Here is a 16,210-nt window from a genome sequence, read left to right as displayed (position 1 = left end):
GGAGGATCTGGAGTGACCCTTCATGGTTGACTCAGTGATTTTCAAATTGATCCACAGGGCGTTGCCAGCAACTGAGCATAACAAGACGGAGACATGTCTCTGTTTGGGGGGATCAACGTCAAATCCCTAATCCCGTTTATTGTGTTGCACTTTTCATAATTTTAGCAAGTTCTACTTCAACCAATCAACATAAGAACACGCTCACAGTTTTCTTAACCTATAAGAATGCAGGAACAGCCTGTACGTCAAGGTCTCGTAGAACAATACACCTTCACTCTCGTGCTCTTGTTCAAACTAGAACAATCAAGCTCTCATAACAACGATGAACTTTAGCCTAGTAACAGAATTTATCTCAAAACAGCAAAATGGAGTCGAAAAGCACAAAATAAAGCCTGCTTTAATTTTGATCTTGGTTTAACCCTTCACATTCCTCCCTAGATACATTTTGTTAACTAATATGTAGCATCAGAGGTAATATCCCGAGCTATAAGCTCGATGGGTAAGGTCTTCACATGACTGGTGCCATGTTACCAGCCATGGCTGTTGCGGCGCACCCGTCCCCCCTGTATGCTACAATTTACGGATAACAATTTTTGATGACGGTGGAGGAGGTCTTTTGAAGGTAGCCATACGCTTGGCTTCAGCATCTTCATCAGGTAACTTTGTGAAATTGTTGTAGAGAAGAGCAGGGGTGGCAACGCTTTTGGTATCATCATTAGTTGTTCTAGTGCAGAATTTCCTAATACATACAGAAATACACCAAAGAACAAGTTTTAGTATTACATACATGACAAGGATAAAGGCAGCGATGTGTAACAAACTTTGCAAGATTCCAGCTATCCAGCCCCCAAGTCCCTTAAACCAATTGGCTGGATTAAGAAAGGAGAAGGTGTCTGCCCACCAACTGTCCATATTACGGTCATTGTCTTTATCATATTGATCTCTGAGTCTTTGAATGTCTTCTAACGTTAACTTCATAGTGCTATTGGGATCTGTATGATGACCGCAAGCGGGTCCAATAACCAGACACATACCACCCTGTGCTGCTGTTAAGTAATCCAGTACTACAGTATGTTGATTAGTGACTATGATGAGTTGGTTTTGGACAGCAACAGTAGTATTAAGTATTATGCCCCATTATCTGCCACTAGTCTGTTTAACCAGCTTGCAGTGCGATGCGTGAATCCACGTCGGTCTCCCTTCCAGCTTTACTGACATAGGAGTAATGAGGAGGACTTGATAAGGACCGTCATACAAGGGTTCCCGTCCGTGTTTTCTGACATGCCTTTTCACGACCACAAAATCACCAGGCTTCAAGTTGTAACAAATATCGGTTTCTGCTGAATCTGTAAGGGAAGAAGAAACTAGAGCATCGGTGTTAGCAAGGGTTTTACTAAGCTGAATAACATATTGAACAGCACGGTCAGTTTCTTCTGATAACTACTGAGGCCGGAAATTTGCAACTGGGGACCTAGCACCAAACAATATCTCATATGGGGACAGGCCATGTTTTGCCTTAGGGGTAGTACGAATGTGGTACAGTACAATGGGTAGGAGCTCTGGCCATGGAGCCGTCTCCTGCATCATTTTGGTCAATTGTCCCTTCAGTGTGCCATTCAGCCTCTCAACTTTCCCACTGGATTGTGGATGGTACGGAGTATGGAGGGCTACAGTGGATCCAAGCATTGTCAGAACCTCCTGATACACATGAGAAGAAAAGGCCGGGCCTTGGTCACTTTCAACGAGTTCTGGAACACCATATCTGCATATGACTTCTATCACCAGTTTCTTTGCTGTAGTTTTTGCAGTCATGTTGGTAACGGGGAATGCTTCCGGCCAACTGGAGAACATGTCGACAACCACCAGACAATATTCATACCTTCCAGACTTGGGCTACGTGATGTGGTTCACCTGGAGCCTTTGGAAAAGATAGTCGGGCTTAGCAAGATGCTTCGGGGGTACACGTTGAAGTTGACCGGGATTGCAGGTCTGACAGATATTACATGCACGGTTGAGTGCTGTCAGGAAATACCTGGAGCCCAGTAGAATTTTTGTACCAGGTCTGGTGTGGGTCCATGTGCCCACGTGGCAATAGCAGGGTACCTCCGCTTAGGGAGACACACAAGTTGGTCCTTTTCTCTATAGCCTCTCATTGGGGGACACAGGAACCGTGGGTGTATGCTGCTGCCACTAGGAGGCTGACACTATGCACAAAAAACGTTAGCTCCTCCTCTGCAGTGTACACCCCACCGACTGGCATTATACACTTCAGTTTAGCTTAGTGTCAGTAGGAGGTGGACACGGGTCTTTCATTAGACCCTTATCTACCTCCATGTGCGTCGTTTTCTTTCAGGTTTTCCGGAGGGATACAGGGTGAACAGTCACACCTGTAGTCCCACAATACGGACTATGAGTACGGCGTGTACTGCCACCCCGTATCCTCATAGATCCCTAGATCCCTCAGCAGGACCATGATCCTAGCACACAAGCGTGCTCAGAAGACCGGTCCTGCCTCCGTCCCCCACCCACTCGCTCACCAGAGCCTGTCGGTTGCGGAGACGAGGACGTCCATCAGCTCCCTGGACGTCTCATTCCTCTTCAGGTTAGTATTGGCGTGGGATGTTTGAGGTGAGTATTTCCCCATCCCAGATCTTTCAAGGCGGGGGGGGGTTTCTAGGGCTCCCAGCATACCTGGTCGTCGCTTGCACCCAGATTGCAGCAGCACGACCCGGAATTGCAGGCAGCCACATTTCTTTCTTCCCATGCGGCAGCTGCGGCCTCTCTGCCTTCTATTCCAGCGCGGGGCCTTTACAGGCTGCCGCGCCGCTTCCTACGGCGGCCACTCCACCTTCTCCAGTGGGACAGCCCTGACAGGCTGTCGTGCCGCTTCTTCCTGTTGCGCACTGCTCCGGTGCCGCGGTATTTATGGGACCACACTACCTTCTCCAGCGCGACAGCCCTGACAGGCTGCTGCGCCGCTTCTCCCTGCGGCGCACTGCTCCGGCGCCGCGGGTTTCACGGCGGCTGCTCTATCCTCTCCAGCGTGACAGCCTTGGCAAGCTGCCACGCCACTTTTCTAACTGCGGCGCCGCGGCTCTTTCTTCCGGCGGTCACCAGCCTCTAATTTAGGCCCCGGCTTCTGCCCGGGCCTACTTCCAGTGGCGCGCTCTGACCACTTCCGCCTTCATCGGGCGGGCTTTGTCCCGCCCTACAATCTGTCCTGCGCTCTCCGCCCACCGGCGCCATCTTGGTGCTCCTGGGTGCACGGCTGTCTCCGCCCCCCCTCTACGCCACTGCTTGGTGCCACACATCGCGCTATGTCCCTTCCAGAGCGCACATTCCTGCGCCCTTTCAGCGGTCACCATCTGCGGTTCAGATTGCAGCAGGAGCTCAACGTTTCTCCGGAGGTGCACCCGCAAGCCGGGCAGCTTCCTCCACCTGTAATCCGTTTTTTCGTCTGCCGTGAGTAGCTCTGCACTGCAGACTGACACTCCCCTCTGCCCCCCTGTCCCCTAACCCTCTGGCATTTTCTTCAGGGACCTTTCAAAATGTCTACCTCTGAGGGAGGCCGCTCTCGTCCTCCTACCTCTTCCTCCGCTTCTTCTGCCTTAGTCAGATACTTTGCATGTTCGTCCTGTAACTGCAAACTTCCCTCAGGTCAGTCCTCCCCACTCTCAGACCTGCAGCAACCCGATTGTTCCCACCGCCCAGGATCCCCCGGCTGCTCCGCTTGAGTGATACCCCCACCCCTAGCTGGGCCTCCTCTCTGTCACAATCGTTAGCGGATCTAACTCGGGTGTCCCAAACTCTGATGTCCATGCTGGATCGATTACCCCTGCAGACCCCCGCAGTAGCCAGCGGGTCGCAGGAACCTCCGTCGGAGCCCTCCATTATAAGCCGCAAAAGGTCCAGACAGGAACGCCGGTCTGAGTCCTCTTGCTCCATCTCGCCACACGGTCCTTCTCTGCCGTTGACTTCCCCCCCCCCCCCCCCCAGTCGTCCTCCTCCCCTGAGTAGGCGAGGCGTTCGGAGGATGTTTCAGAGCTGGATTCGAACCAAATCGCTACCATGAGGGATATGGTTCAAAATCTCATTGGAGCGATAAATCAAACCTGTGGCATCAAGGAGTCCTCTATGGAACCCGCAGATCAGGCGGTTTCGTTTAGACGGGCTAAACCACCTTCCAAGTTTTTCACTCCTCACCCGGAATTCGAGGAGATTATGACCAGAGAAAGAGAGAACCCGACCAGACGCTTTCAGAGAGGAAAGCGACTTGGCGTTTTATATCCCTTTTCTCCGGAGCTCACCGCTAATTGGACTGCTTCTCCTTCGGTGGATCCCCCAGTTTCCAGACTGTCCACCAACACGGTCCTTCCACTGTCTGGCGGAGCATCTCTGAAGGATTCTAACGATAGGGTCATAGAATCTTTCGCGAAGTCAGCCTTTGAAGCGGCCTCAGCTAGTCTTTGCCCGGCCTTTGCTTCCACTTGGGTTTCAAAATCCATATCCAAATGGACCAAACAACTCCGTTGGGGCATTCTGAAGAGGGCGCCGCCCGGACAGCTGGCGGAACTTGCCAACCAGATTTCTCACGCAGGTGAATATCTGGTCTCAGCCTCCCTGGATGCCGCGTCTTGTGTGGCTCAGGCATCCAGCAATGCGGTTGCCATCCGCCGGACCGTTTGGCTTAAGGCCTGGCAGGCGGATTTGTCTTCCAAAAAGTCCCTTACCAGCCTGCCTTTTCAGGGGTCACGTCTCTTTGGTTCTAAGCTGGACCAAATCGTTAAGGACGCCACCCGGGGCACAAGTTCTCTTCTTCCCCAGGCTAAACCTCATCATCCTCCTCCCAGACATCAATTTCGGTCTTTTCTGCCTTTTCGTCGCTTCGCGGCGTCAAACTCCTTTCCCCAGCAGCAACAGAGGCCACAGGCATGTCAGGAGAAGAAGACAGTATCCTTTAGGCCCACTCCTTCCTGGCATCCTCGCTACTCCCAGGGTAGATCCTCCCGGTCCAGGACTGGAAGATCCACCTCGGCATGACTCTCGGCAAGACCCCAGCACACCTCCCAGGCTGGGCGGTCGTCTCCTCTTCTTCAGGGACGTCTGGATCTCATCAGTAGAGGACGCATGGGTCAGGGAAGTTGTATCCTCGGGATACAGAATAGAGTTCGTTTCACGACCCCGGGATCATTTCTTCGAATCCCGACCTCCAAGAGACCCCGCTCTAGTTCCGGGTTTCTTCGCAGCCATCGCTTCTCTCCTCAAAGCCGGGGTAATCTTTCCCGTTCCAGAAAAAGAACGGTTCACAGGTTTCTATTCAAACCTTTTTGTGGTACCGAACAAAGAGTGCAAGGTTTGTCCCATTCTGGATCTCAAATTACTGAACAAGAGAGTTCGTCTGAAGCACTTCAGGATGGAATCCCTTCGTTCGGTAATTGCTTTCATGGAGGCTCAGGAATTTCCGTGTTCCATAGATATTCAGGACGCCTACCTCCATGTCCCGATTATTCCCGGGACATCACCGATTCCTGCGCTTTGCGGTGCTCCAGGAACATTTTCAGTTCGTCGCCCTACCGTTCGGTCTTGCAACCGCCCCAAGAGTTTTCACGAAGATTATGGCGGCGCTGATGGCCATCTTGAGGGTCAGAGGCCTGGTTCTGTTTCCATACCTCGACGACATCCTCATCAAGTCTCCGTCCTTCTCTCAGGCTCACGAAAGCCTGTCCATCGTTCTCGACACCCTAGCCCGTTTCGGGTGGCTGGTCAACCGGAAGAAGTCCTGCCTTATTCCTTCTCAGCGCATCATCTTTCTGGGCATGCTCTTCGACACTTGTCAGACCAAAGTCTGTCTTCCCGAAGACAAGAGATCCATCCTTCGTCGGGACATACGCTTGCTCCAGGGTCCTCGGCCTCCCTCCTTCCAATCGGACTTGAAGGTTCTGGGGAGGATGGTGGCAACATTGGAAGTGATTCCCTTTGCCCAATTTCATTCGCAACCCTTTCAGCAAGCCATTCTGTATCAGTGGGACAGGTCTGTCTTCTCCCTGGATCGTCCGATCCGACTCTCTCCCTGGGTCAAACGGTCTCTCGACTGGTGGCTGACATCACCTCTCATGTCCCAGGGCAGGTCCTTCCTTCCAGTTCACTGGCAAGTGGTGACAACGGACGCCAGCCTGCTCGGCTGGGGTGCTGTGTTTCACCACCTGACTGTTCAGGGTCGTTGGTCGGCGCAGGAGTCAACTCTGCCCATCAATGTCCTCGAGATTCGGGCCATCTTTCTGTCCCTTCGTCACTGGGAAAGGATGCTCAGTGGTCTACCAATCCGAATCCAGACGGACAATGCCACGGCGGTGGCATATGTCAACCATCGGGGGGACTCGGAGCTCCTTGGCCTTGGCCGAGGTATCCAAGATCCTCCTCTGGCAGAGGCAACGGTTCCGGTGATATCCACGGTGCATATCCCCGGTGTGGACAGTTGGGCTGCCGACTTCCTGTCTCGCGGCAGGGGAACGGTCCTTGCATCCGGAGGTTTTCCATCAGATTTGTCTTTGATGGGGGACTCCGGACGTGGACCTCACTGCGTCCTGAATGAACAAGAAGCTTCCTCGGTTCGTCTCCAGGTCTCGCGACCCCCTCGCGGTGGGCTTCGAAGCTCTGGCCATTCCTTGGTCGCAGTTCGTGCTGCCCTATCTGTTCCCACCCCTGCCCTTCCCAAGCTGTTGAAAAAGATCAAAGCGGAAGGGGTGCCGTGCATTCTGATCGCCCCGGATTGGCCCAGGAGAACTTGGTTCGCGGACATCATCAATCTTCTCGCGGACGCCCCTTGGCGCCTTCCAGACAGGTCCGATCTGGCACCCGAATTCTCGGTCTCTCAGTTCTAAGAGCGTCCGGCCTCTCGGACCGAGTGATTCACACCATGATCCAGGCTAGAAAGCCTTCTTCTTCCAGGATTTACTACCGTACCTGGAAGGCTTATTTCCGTTGGTGCGAGTCCAACTCCGTTTCACCTATGTCCTTTTCCCTGCCCTCCGTTTTGGCCTTCCTTCAGGCAGGATTGGATTCGGGCCTTGCTCTTAGTTCCCTGAAGGGCCAGGTTTCTGCGCTCTCCATCCTTTGTCAGAAAACTTTATCTTCTCGGCCACAGGTTAAGACCTTCCTTCAAGGAGTGGCCCATGCTGTCCCTCCGTACAGGGCCCCTGTGGATTCATGGGATTTAAATCTGGTACTGGACGTTCTGAGGGTTTTCCAGCCTAGGCATAAGGATTTTGCAGGCGGCAGTGGCGAGTCCTCTGACCTGATGGAAGTCTGTTTTTCCCACCCCAGGGGCTGCTTTTGGACGTCCCATGGTTCCTGTGTCCCCCAATGAGAGGCTATAGAGAAAACAGGATTTTTGGTTGCTTACCGTAAAATCTGTTTCTTGGAGCTTCCATTGGGGGACACAGCACCCTCCCATGTTATTCAGCTTCTCTTGTTCTATGGTCTATGACTGTTCTCACTTTTTCAGTTCTCATGTTTGTGGTTATGGTTTTCAACCTTGTTATTTATCTCCTACTGCTTTCTCACTAACTGAAGTGTATGCCAGTCGGTGGGGTGTACACTGCAGAGGAGGAGCTAACTTTTTTTTGTGCATAGTGGCAGCAGCATACACCCATGGTTCCTGTGTCACCTCAATGGAGGCTCCGAGAAACAGATTTTACGGTAAGCAACCAAAAATCCTGTTTTTCCAGAGACCATTGTCCGTACATGCTCCATCAGCCTTCCACTGCTTCACTTCTTCCTATGGGGACATTCTCTGCATCATCATTAAGCGGTCTTGTGGGGTCCGACAGAAAACCTCCATCTGTCATGGATCATCAGGTTCCTGTAGAGTCAGTGTTTCTTGTAACTGTTTACGCTGAGCGTGTGGTCACCATAGTTGGTATGGTCGGTTCAACGGGTAGGAGAGCAGCAGCTTTTGCTTGCATATCCGCAAAGGCGTTGCCGACAGTCTGTGGACTGTTCCTAGGACCGTGCGCCTTAACTTTGATAATGGCCACCTGGGTAGGTAATTTGAATGAGTCCATGAGGGTTTTAACAGTTTCAGAATTCTTCACTGGAGTCCCGGCGGTAGTAATAAACCCTCGATTGGCCCATAGAGCTCCGAAATCATGAGCAATACCAAATGTATACTGTGAGTCCGTGTATATATTAGCCCTCCTGTCTTTGGCCAGAACACATGCAGTAGACAGAGCCTGAAGTTCTGCTTCTTGTGCTGACTGTGAGGGAGGGAGTGCAGCTCCGTGCGCTACAGTATCTTCCGTAGTAACAGCGTATCCGTTGTGGAATCTGCCAAACTCATCAGCATATCTTGAACCATCCGTGTATAACACCAGATCAGGATTTGGAAGTGGATTTTGGAAGCTATCTCTTCAGTCAGGAGTTGGGAACAGTCATGTTGGAGGTAATACTCATCACTGCCATCCTTCTTGGGGACAGGCAGTAAAGTAGCGGGGTTGAATTTAGTCAGGCAAAAGGAGTGAACACTGCAGCCGCAAGTGTCGTCGTACAGTCAAATGTTTTGGCTGTTGGAGTGTCAGTATTGCCGCAATATCATGTGGGGCAAAAATGTGCGTCTCATGTCCAAGAATTATGTCTGCAGTCTTGTCAAGCAACGAGTGAGTGGCGTGAACTGCCCTTATGCAACTTGGTGATGCCCGGGCCACGGGGTCGAGGCGGGCTGAATAATAGCCCACAGGCCGTTGTCTATTGCCATGCGACTGTGTGAGTACGTACCCCTGCTGCGTGTCCTTCATTCTCAGGCACATACAAATGGAACGGTCGAGTATAGTCCAGGATGCCCAAGGCAGGGGCGGAAGCAATAAGCCGCTTTAATTCAGAGAAGGCACGATAAAGGCTTTCCATACAAACCGTTGATCTTTCCTTATAGTTCATATACCGTCTTTCAGGGCATTGTAGAGGGGTTGCATTATGCGGGATGCGTCCGGTATCCACTGACTACAATAAGTACATAGTCCAAGAAAATGCTGGAGTTCAGTCTCATCTTTTGGAAAAGGAAGGGAGCTGACGGCTATTTTTCTTTCTTTTGTGAGGTGTCTTGACACCCTGAAGGAGACAGTTACCCAAAAATATCAATTGACCAAGGCAGAACTGAAGTTTCGAGGCCGAAACCCGACAGTTCAGATCTGCCAGATACTTGAGGAGGGGAACAGTGGCAGCAATGGCTTCCTGCTCTGTTCGTGCACACAACAAAACCTCATCCACATACTGGAGCAGCGTGACATAGCGATGATCTAACTGCCAGGGAAAAAGACACTCGCCCATATTTTTTGCAAACTGATTGGGACTGTTTTGGGCCCCATGTGGCATAACTGTCCACGTCAATTGTCGTCCCTGATAAGTGAATGCAAACAAACTGGCAATCTGGGTGTAATGGAATGCTGAAGAAGGCATTGGCAAGGTCGATGACTGAACCAAGCAGCATTCTGAGGTATCTGGGACACAAGAATATGGATTAGGCACCACAGGTGTTTACAGAACAGTAGCTGCATTAACTGCCCGTAGATCTTGTACCAGCCGGTACACAGGGGGTTGGCCGGGTGGGGTCTTTTTCTTAACGGGAAACAAGGGAGTGTTACATGGGGAAACACAAGGTACCAGGGCACCATTATCGAGTAACGTTTGTATTTGGCCCTTGAGGCCCCGCTCCTGATCATGTTTCAAAGGGTATTGATGGACTTTCAGAAAAGGGGCACCAGGTTTGAGAAACCCTTTTACTGGTTCTACAGACATTATTGGGGGTGATCTGGGCCTATCAGGGCCATCATTACCATGGGAAGGGCATGTAGGATACAGATCTCATTGTGTTCATCTGCTTAAGGGTTATGTAACGTAAGAACCATCTGACCATCATCTTGGAATTGTATTCTGGAGCGGAACTGTGATAATAAATCTGCCCCCAGTAAATTTACCAGACATGTGGGAGAGATTATGAACTGGGCCGTGACCTCAGGGAAAGGTCCCACAGGGATGGGTTTTGTAATAGTATGTTTATTGGGTCTGCCATCTCTTCAGTATGGGCGATTATCAGGATTTTGAGGCTATCTGAAACCAGAGTATCCCCCAGAGTTCCCAGTATTCAGGTTATGGGTGGAAGGGGGAACCTGAAGGTAGCAACTGTCAGCATGGGTATGACAATCTCTCTGAAAGTGACCAGGCCGGCCTCAGCGCCAGCACTTCAAGCGAGAATTGGCACGGCAGGGCTGGGGAGTGAGCTTCCCAGACATAGGGTTAAAAGGGATATTGGAGTAGGGAACTGAATTTGTGTAGGGGAGGAGGGCAGGAGCTGGAGTCTGTTGTGTGGGCCACTGATAAGGAACAGCTGCGTCCTTGTAGCTGGGGTGGGGGCTGAGGTTGGAGCAGGAATCGCTGTGGCTACTGGTATAACCTTTGATTTCCATGCTGATGCAGAGCGGGCTAAATTCTTCTGAAAACTTTTTACTATTTTCAATGCATCATCCGGAGTGGAAGTCTCGATATCAGGTCTGACTGACATTATTGTCTCTTTCAATTCAGATTTGAGGCCGGACATTAAAGCTGCCACAAAAAGATGTGAATGGGCTTTATTATACAGTGAGAATCCCAAATCTTTAAACACTACCTTAAGACGCCCATAAAACTTCTCGGCAGTCTGCTCCTTGTCCTGTGTGACATCTGTGAGGGAGGTAGCTTGGTCCGCTAATCTATCTTGTGCCCAAACTTTTAAAGCATTGCAGATATCAACACCACTCATATGTTCCCCGTCCAAATTCACATTATAGGTTATGCCACCCTCAATAATTGGAAGATACCCCTCCTCAGCCTTCACTTGGAGCAAGTGTAACAGATCTCTTCGGGAAGTGGAATAAATCTCTCGATTCGCTGCCATTTGCCTATAAAAGGCCATGGGGAGGTTTCTGGATTGGGTAACTGGATGCAAAGGGTGTTTATTTGGGATGGGGAAAAGGGAGTTTACTTTGGCCTGTCAGGAGTAGCTTTCACATCATCTTCTTCAAAGATATTACTGACTCGGGGGCAGGAGGAGGTGGCGGTAGTACGGGCACAAGAGGCATCTGCTGCAGAAGCGGGGCAGGAGGCTCTGTTACAATTACAGATTGTATTGCCTGATGGGCCGTTATGTGGCTGTCGAGGACAAATCGGACCTCCTCCAATTTTATGGGGTTTTCCTGTATACACCGCTCTATTGCTGATACTATGACCATGGCGGCATCCTTCCTGGGATATTGAAAGATACCGGCAGAGATTAATAGTATGGCCATTGTACGTTGAGGCATCGTACTGGGGGAAGGGACAGAGGAGGCATACAGGATTGCGTTCTGGACAGCCTCAGTAAGTAATTGTTGGGACCTAGGAATGTCGGTAGATTATATTGTGGTCCCACTGCATGTATTACATATTGACACGGCATTTGTCCTGCTCTGGTTGCTGCGACCTGTCTTGTTTCTACCTGGCCATAAGTTTGTATATATGAATTAGATTCTTCCTGTATCATGGGTCTGCCTTTCTGTGAAATTATTGCAGCCAGTCCTCCAGCATGGCGGAGTTGGTTGTCTGCGGCATTCACTATAGCCCCAACATGTTGTTAAGATCCCCTGTCCCTATTCTAAAGAGCACATCATGACGGTGGGGTCCAGGAATAACATTGGAATACATTTCCTGGAAATCTTCTATCTCCTCCTGTGTATCCTGTCTCTGAGCGGGTGACTAAAGTAGGAGGGGGTGGATACTTCTAACCGCTAGCAATACTAGGCATAGCAGGGACTGGCGGTGGCTGATAAGTGCCGTCAGCGTTTAGCAAGGGAAAGGTGGGGCTACAACTCCGGGTCTTCTTGCTCCACAATTGTAACAGACCTCTCTCCACTGAGGATTAGTAACTCCGCATACATCACAAATCCACCCGGCAGGATCATAGGGTGGGGGCGCACTGGATTTTGGCAACCCAGGATATATTGGTGCTTTGGGATTGAGGGGCACGGCGCTTAGTCGGGAGGAGAGGCTTGATTTCCTGGGGAGGGGCCATATCATCTAACAGGGAGCCCCCCTGTCCCAAATCATCATTTTTAATTGTTTGTCTCTCTGGCACGTTAATCTCAGTCACTTTCTCAGTTCCTTCTTGCACCACAAAACATCCAGTCTTTGTCATAGTAGTAGACGGCTTTCCTTTTTCAACGTAACAATAACAGAAACAATCAGAACTCACTTCCTCTGTTGATCCTCAATTTGCTATATATCAATCACTCAACTTGAAGCAGGTGAATCACTTACAAGTTTCCTTCTAAAACTACGCACCATATTTTACTTCCAACTTCAACTTACAATATGTCTTTCTACTTCAATACAGTACTGTTGCTTTAAACAAAACACAGATCTACCAGCGCGTACTACACCAAGGACAGAAGAATATACAGAGAATCTTGAGTGCAGTTACATGCCCCCTCCCATCCGAGATTTTATCGGGAGATAAGAACTCACAGAATTCCTCAACACAGAACGGAGAAACTCAGAAGCAATCACGCAGCTGTTAGACTGCCCCTCCCATCAGACTTTTAGAAATTTTCTGTCTTTCACACAGAAACAGAATGCAGCAGTTCTCAGACTTTAATTAATTTCTACAAAACCTTCATCACACAAATCCAAACTGTTCTTTTTCTTCCACGGAAACATGATTCTCCTTTAGATCTAAATATCCTTACATCAGTTGTGCACGGTACTGGAGCTGCCGTTCAGTCTGTTCAACCGGGTCTATCTGTACCCCACAAAATTCAACGCTGTACTCAGTGAAAGGAGGAGGGTGTCTCAGACTAGCCCTCCGGACACCTCTGGAGATAGATATCTCTATCTATCTATCTATCTATCTATCTATCTATCTATCTATCTAATATATAAAGCTGAATGTGTGTATGTATGTGTGTATGTATGTGTGTATGTCTGGGATTGGCATCTGCCCCATCGCAGCTACAGCCACAAAATTTTCCATAGTCACACGTCTGGACCCTGAGAGCGTCATAGGCTATGTTGTGAGGCGAAACCTTAACCCCGCACGTTCCAATTCGCCAAACAATTTTGCCCCTATCTACATAATGGGGGAAAAAGTGAAAGGAAAAGTGTTGGAGGCAAATTGACAGCTGCCAGATGTGAACAAGGGGGACTTAAAGAGTGAGAGCGATGGCGCCAAAGAGTATGTACCGTACAGTTGCTAAGGTGGGGCCCCGACATGGAATACTCACCACACACGGGGATATGAACACACACAGAAAATGCGCCACACACTACCACGTACTTGAACACATATCACCCTCAGCACACATTTCACCACACATACACCAACCTCGCCACATAAAAGTCGAAACACAAAAGTCGCCGCTCAAAACTCGCCACGCGCAATACTCGCCACATGCAAAACTAGGCTCACGCAAAACTCGCCACACGTGCAAAACTCACCTCATGGAAAACTCGCCACACACAAAACTTGCACACGCGGAAAAATTGCCACATGCACAAAAGTTGCAACACACAAAACTTGCACATACTCAAAACGCACCACACATAAAAGTTGCCACGCGCAAAACTCGCCATGCGCAAAACTTGCTGCACACAACTTGCTACACTAACCTGTCACATGCAACTCGACACACAAAAAGTTGCTACACGCATGTCGCCACACAAAACTCATCTCACAAAAGTTGCTACATGCATGTCGCCACACGCAACTCAACACACACAACTTGACACATGAAACTCGCCCTAAAACACACACAAGTCTGGTAGTATCCTTCAAAAATAAAAATCTGATTAATAAGCAGACAAACTACAAGAGCAACAACTGTACCATATAGGAAATACGGCAGCTGTCAGTCACATGACCTGTCTATTATGTGTATGTGTGAGCTAATATATACTGCCAGGGGGGAGGGCTTCCTGTTGGCTGGGGATTTTATCAGGCTGCCAATTTAGCTTACAAATACTGAGGTAAAAATACTGAGCAAATAACGTGTGAACGAGGTCTAATACAGGAGGAGATGACACAGATATATACGATATACAGGAGGAGATGACACACAGGTATATACTATATACAGGGGAGATTACACACAGGTATAAACTATATACAGGAGGAGCTGACACAGGTATATACTATATACAGGAGGAGATGACACACAGGTATATACTATATACAGGAGAGATAACACACAGGTATATACTATATGCAAGAGGAGATGACAGGTATATACTATATACAGGAGAGATGACACACAGGTATATACTATATACAGGAGGAGATGACACACAGGTATATACTATATACAGGAGGAGATGACACACAGGTATATACTATATAGAGGAGGAGATGACCTACAGGTACATACTACATACAGGAGGAGATGACATACAGGTACATACTACATACAGGAGGAGATGACATACAGGTATATACTATATACAGGAGGAGATGACACACAGGTATATACTATATACAGGAGCAGATTACCTACAGGTATATAGTATAAACAGGAGGAGATGACATACAGGTATATGCTATGTATAGGAGGAGATGACATACAGGTATATACTATATACAGGAGGAGATGACACACAGATATATACTATATATAGGTGAGATGACACACAGGTATATACTATATACAGGAGGAGATTACATACAGGTATATACTATATATAGGAGGAGATGACATACAGGTATATACTATATACAGGGGAGATGACACACAGCAGGTATATGCTATATACAGGGGAGATGACATACAGGTATATACTATATACAGGAGAAGACATACAGGTGTATACTATATATAAGGGAGATGACAAACATGTATATACTGAGGTGAAAATGAGAGGTGTGAGGTGAAAATGAGAGGTGTGAGGTGAAAATGAAAAGGAGTGAGGGAAAATAGTGGAGTGATCGGAAAATGACAGATGTGAGGTCGAAATGACAAGTGTTAGGGGGGAATGAGAGGAGTGAGGGGGAAAATGAGGGGTGTAAGGGAGAAAATGAGAGGCGTGATGGGAAAATAAGAGAAGTGAGGTGCTATAACTAACCACAGATATTTACTATGCGCTCTTCAGCTGAAAAATATATATGTATATATATATATGTATATGTGTGTATATATATTGTGTATATATATATATATATATATATATATATATATATATATATATATATATATATATATATATATATATATATACTCGAGTATAAGCCGACCCCCCTAATTTTGCCACAAAAAACTGGGAAAACTTATTGACTCGAGTATAAGCCTAGGGGGGAAAATGCAGCAGCTACCGGTAAATGTCAAAAGTAAGAATAGATACCAATAAAAGTAAAATTAATTGAGACATCAGTAGGTTAAGTGTCTTTGAATATCCATATTGAATCAGGAGCCCCATATAATGCTCCATACTGTTCATTATGGCCCCATAAGATGCTCCATATTAAAATATGCCCCATATAATCCTGCATAAAGGTTAATAATGGCCCCATAAGATGCTCTACAGACACATTTGCCCAATATAATGCTGCACAAATGCTGATTATGGCCCCATAAGATGCTCTATAAAGATATTTGCCCCTTATAGTGCTGCACAAATGTTATGGCCCTATAAGATGCTCCATACAGACACTTGCCCCATATGCCGTAGTGCCCTACAAACGTTATTTATGGCCCCATACAGACACTTGCCCCATATAGTGCTGCACAAACATTATGCCCCTATATAGTGCTGCAGAAACGTTATGGCCCCATATAGTGCTGCAGGAATGTTATGGCCCCATATAGTGCTGCAGGAACGTTATGGCCCCCATATAGTGCTGCAGGAATGTTATGGCCCCATATAGTGCTGCAGGAACGTTATGGTCCCCATATAGTGCTGCAGGAATGTTAGGGCCCCCATATAGTGCTGCAGGAATGTTATGGCCCCATATAGTGCTGCAGGAACGTTATGGCCCCCATATAGTGCTGCAGGAATGTTATGGCCCCATATAGTGCTGCAGGAACGTTATGGTCCCCATATAGTGCTGCAGGAATGTTAGGGCCCCCATATAGTGCTGCAGGAATGTTATGGCCCCATATAGTGCTGCAGGAATGTTAGGGCCCCCATATAGTGCTGCAGGAATGTTAGGGCCCCATATAGT

At 48.5% G+C, this 16,210-nt stretch overlaps 1 protein-coding gene across 1 annotated transcript in view; it reads left to right on the top strand.

Annotated features, from left to right (window-relative positions):
* Positions 1-16,210, top strand: part of LOC143817819 (piwi-like protein 1) — a gene marked incomplete at its 5' end in the record, with an annotated part of 92,700 nt that overhangs the window by 55,276 nt on the left and 21,214 nt on the right. The gene's annotated exons all lie outside the window — the stretch shown is intronic.

The sequence above is a fragment of the Ranitomeya variabilis genome, chromosome 3 (genome assembly GCF_051348905.1).
Source record: "Ranitomeya variabilis isolate aRanVar5 chromosome 3, aRanVar5.hap1, whole genome shotgun sequence".
Classification (NCBI taxonomy): Eukaryota; Metazoa; Chordata; class Amphibia; order Anura; family Dendrobatidae; genus Ranitomeya; species Ranitomeya variabilis.
The sequence above is the reverse complement of the archived record's forward strand: the minus strand, read 5'-3'. Positions and strand labels throughout refer to the sequence as shown.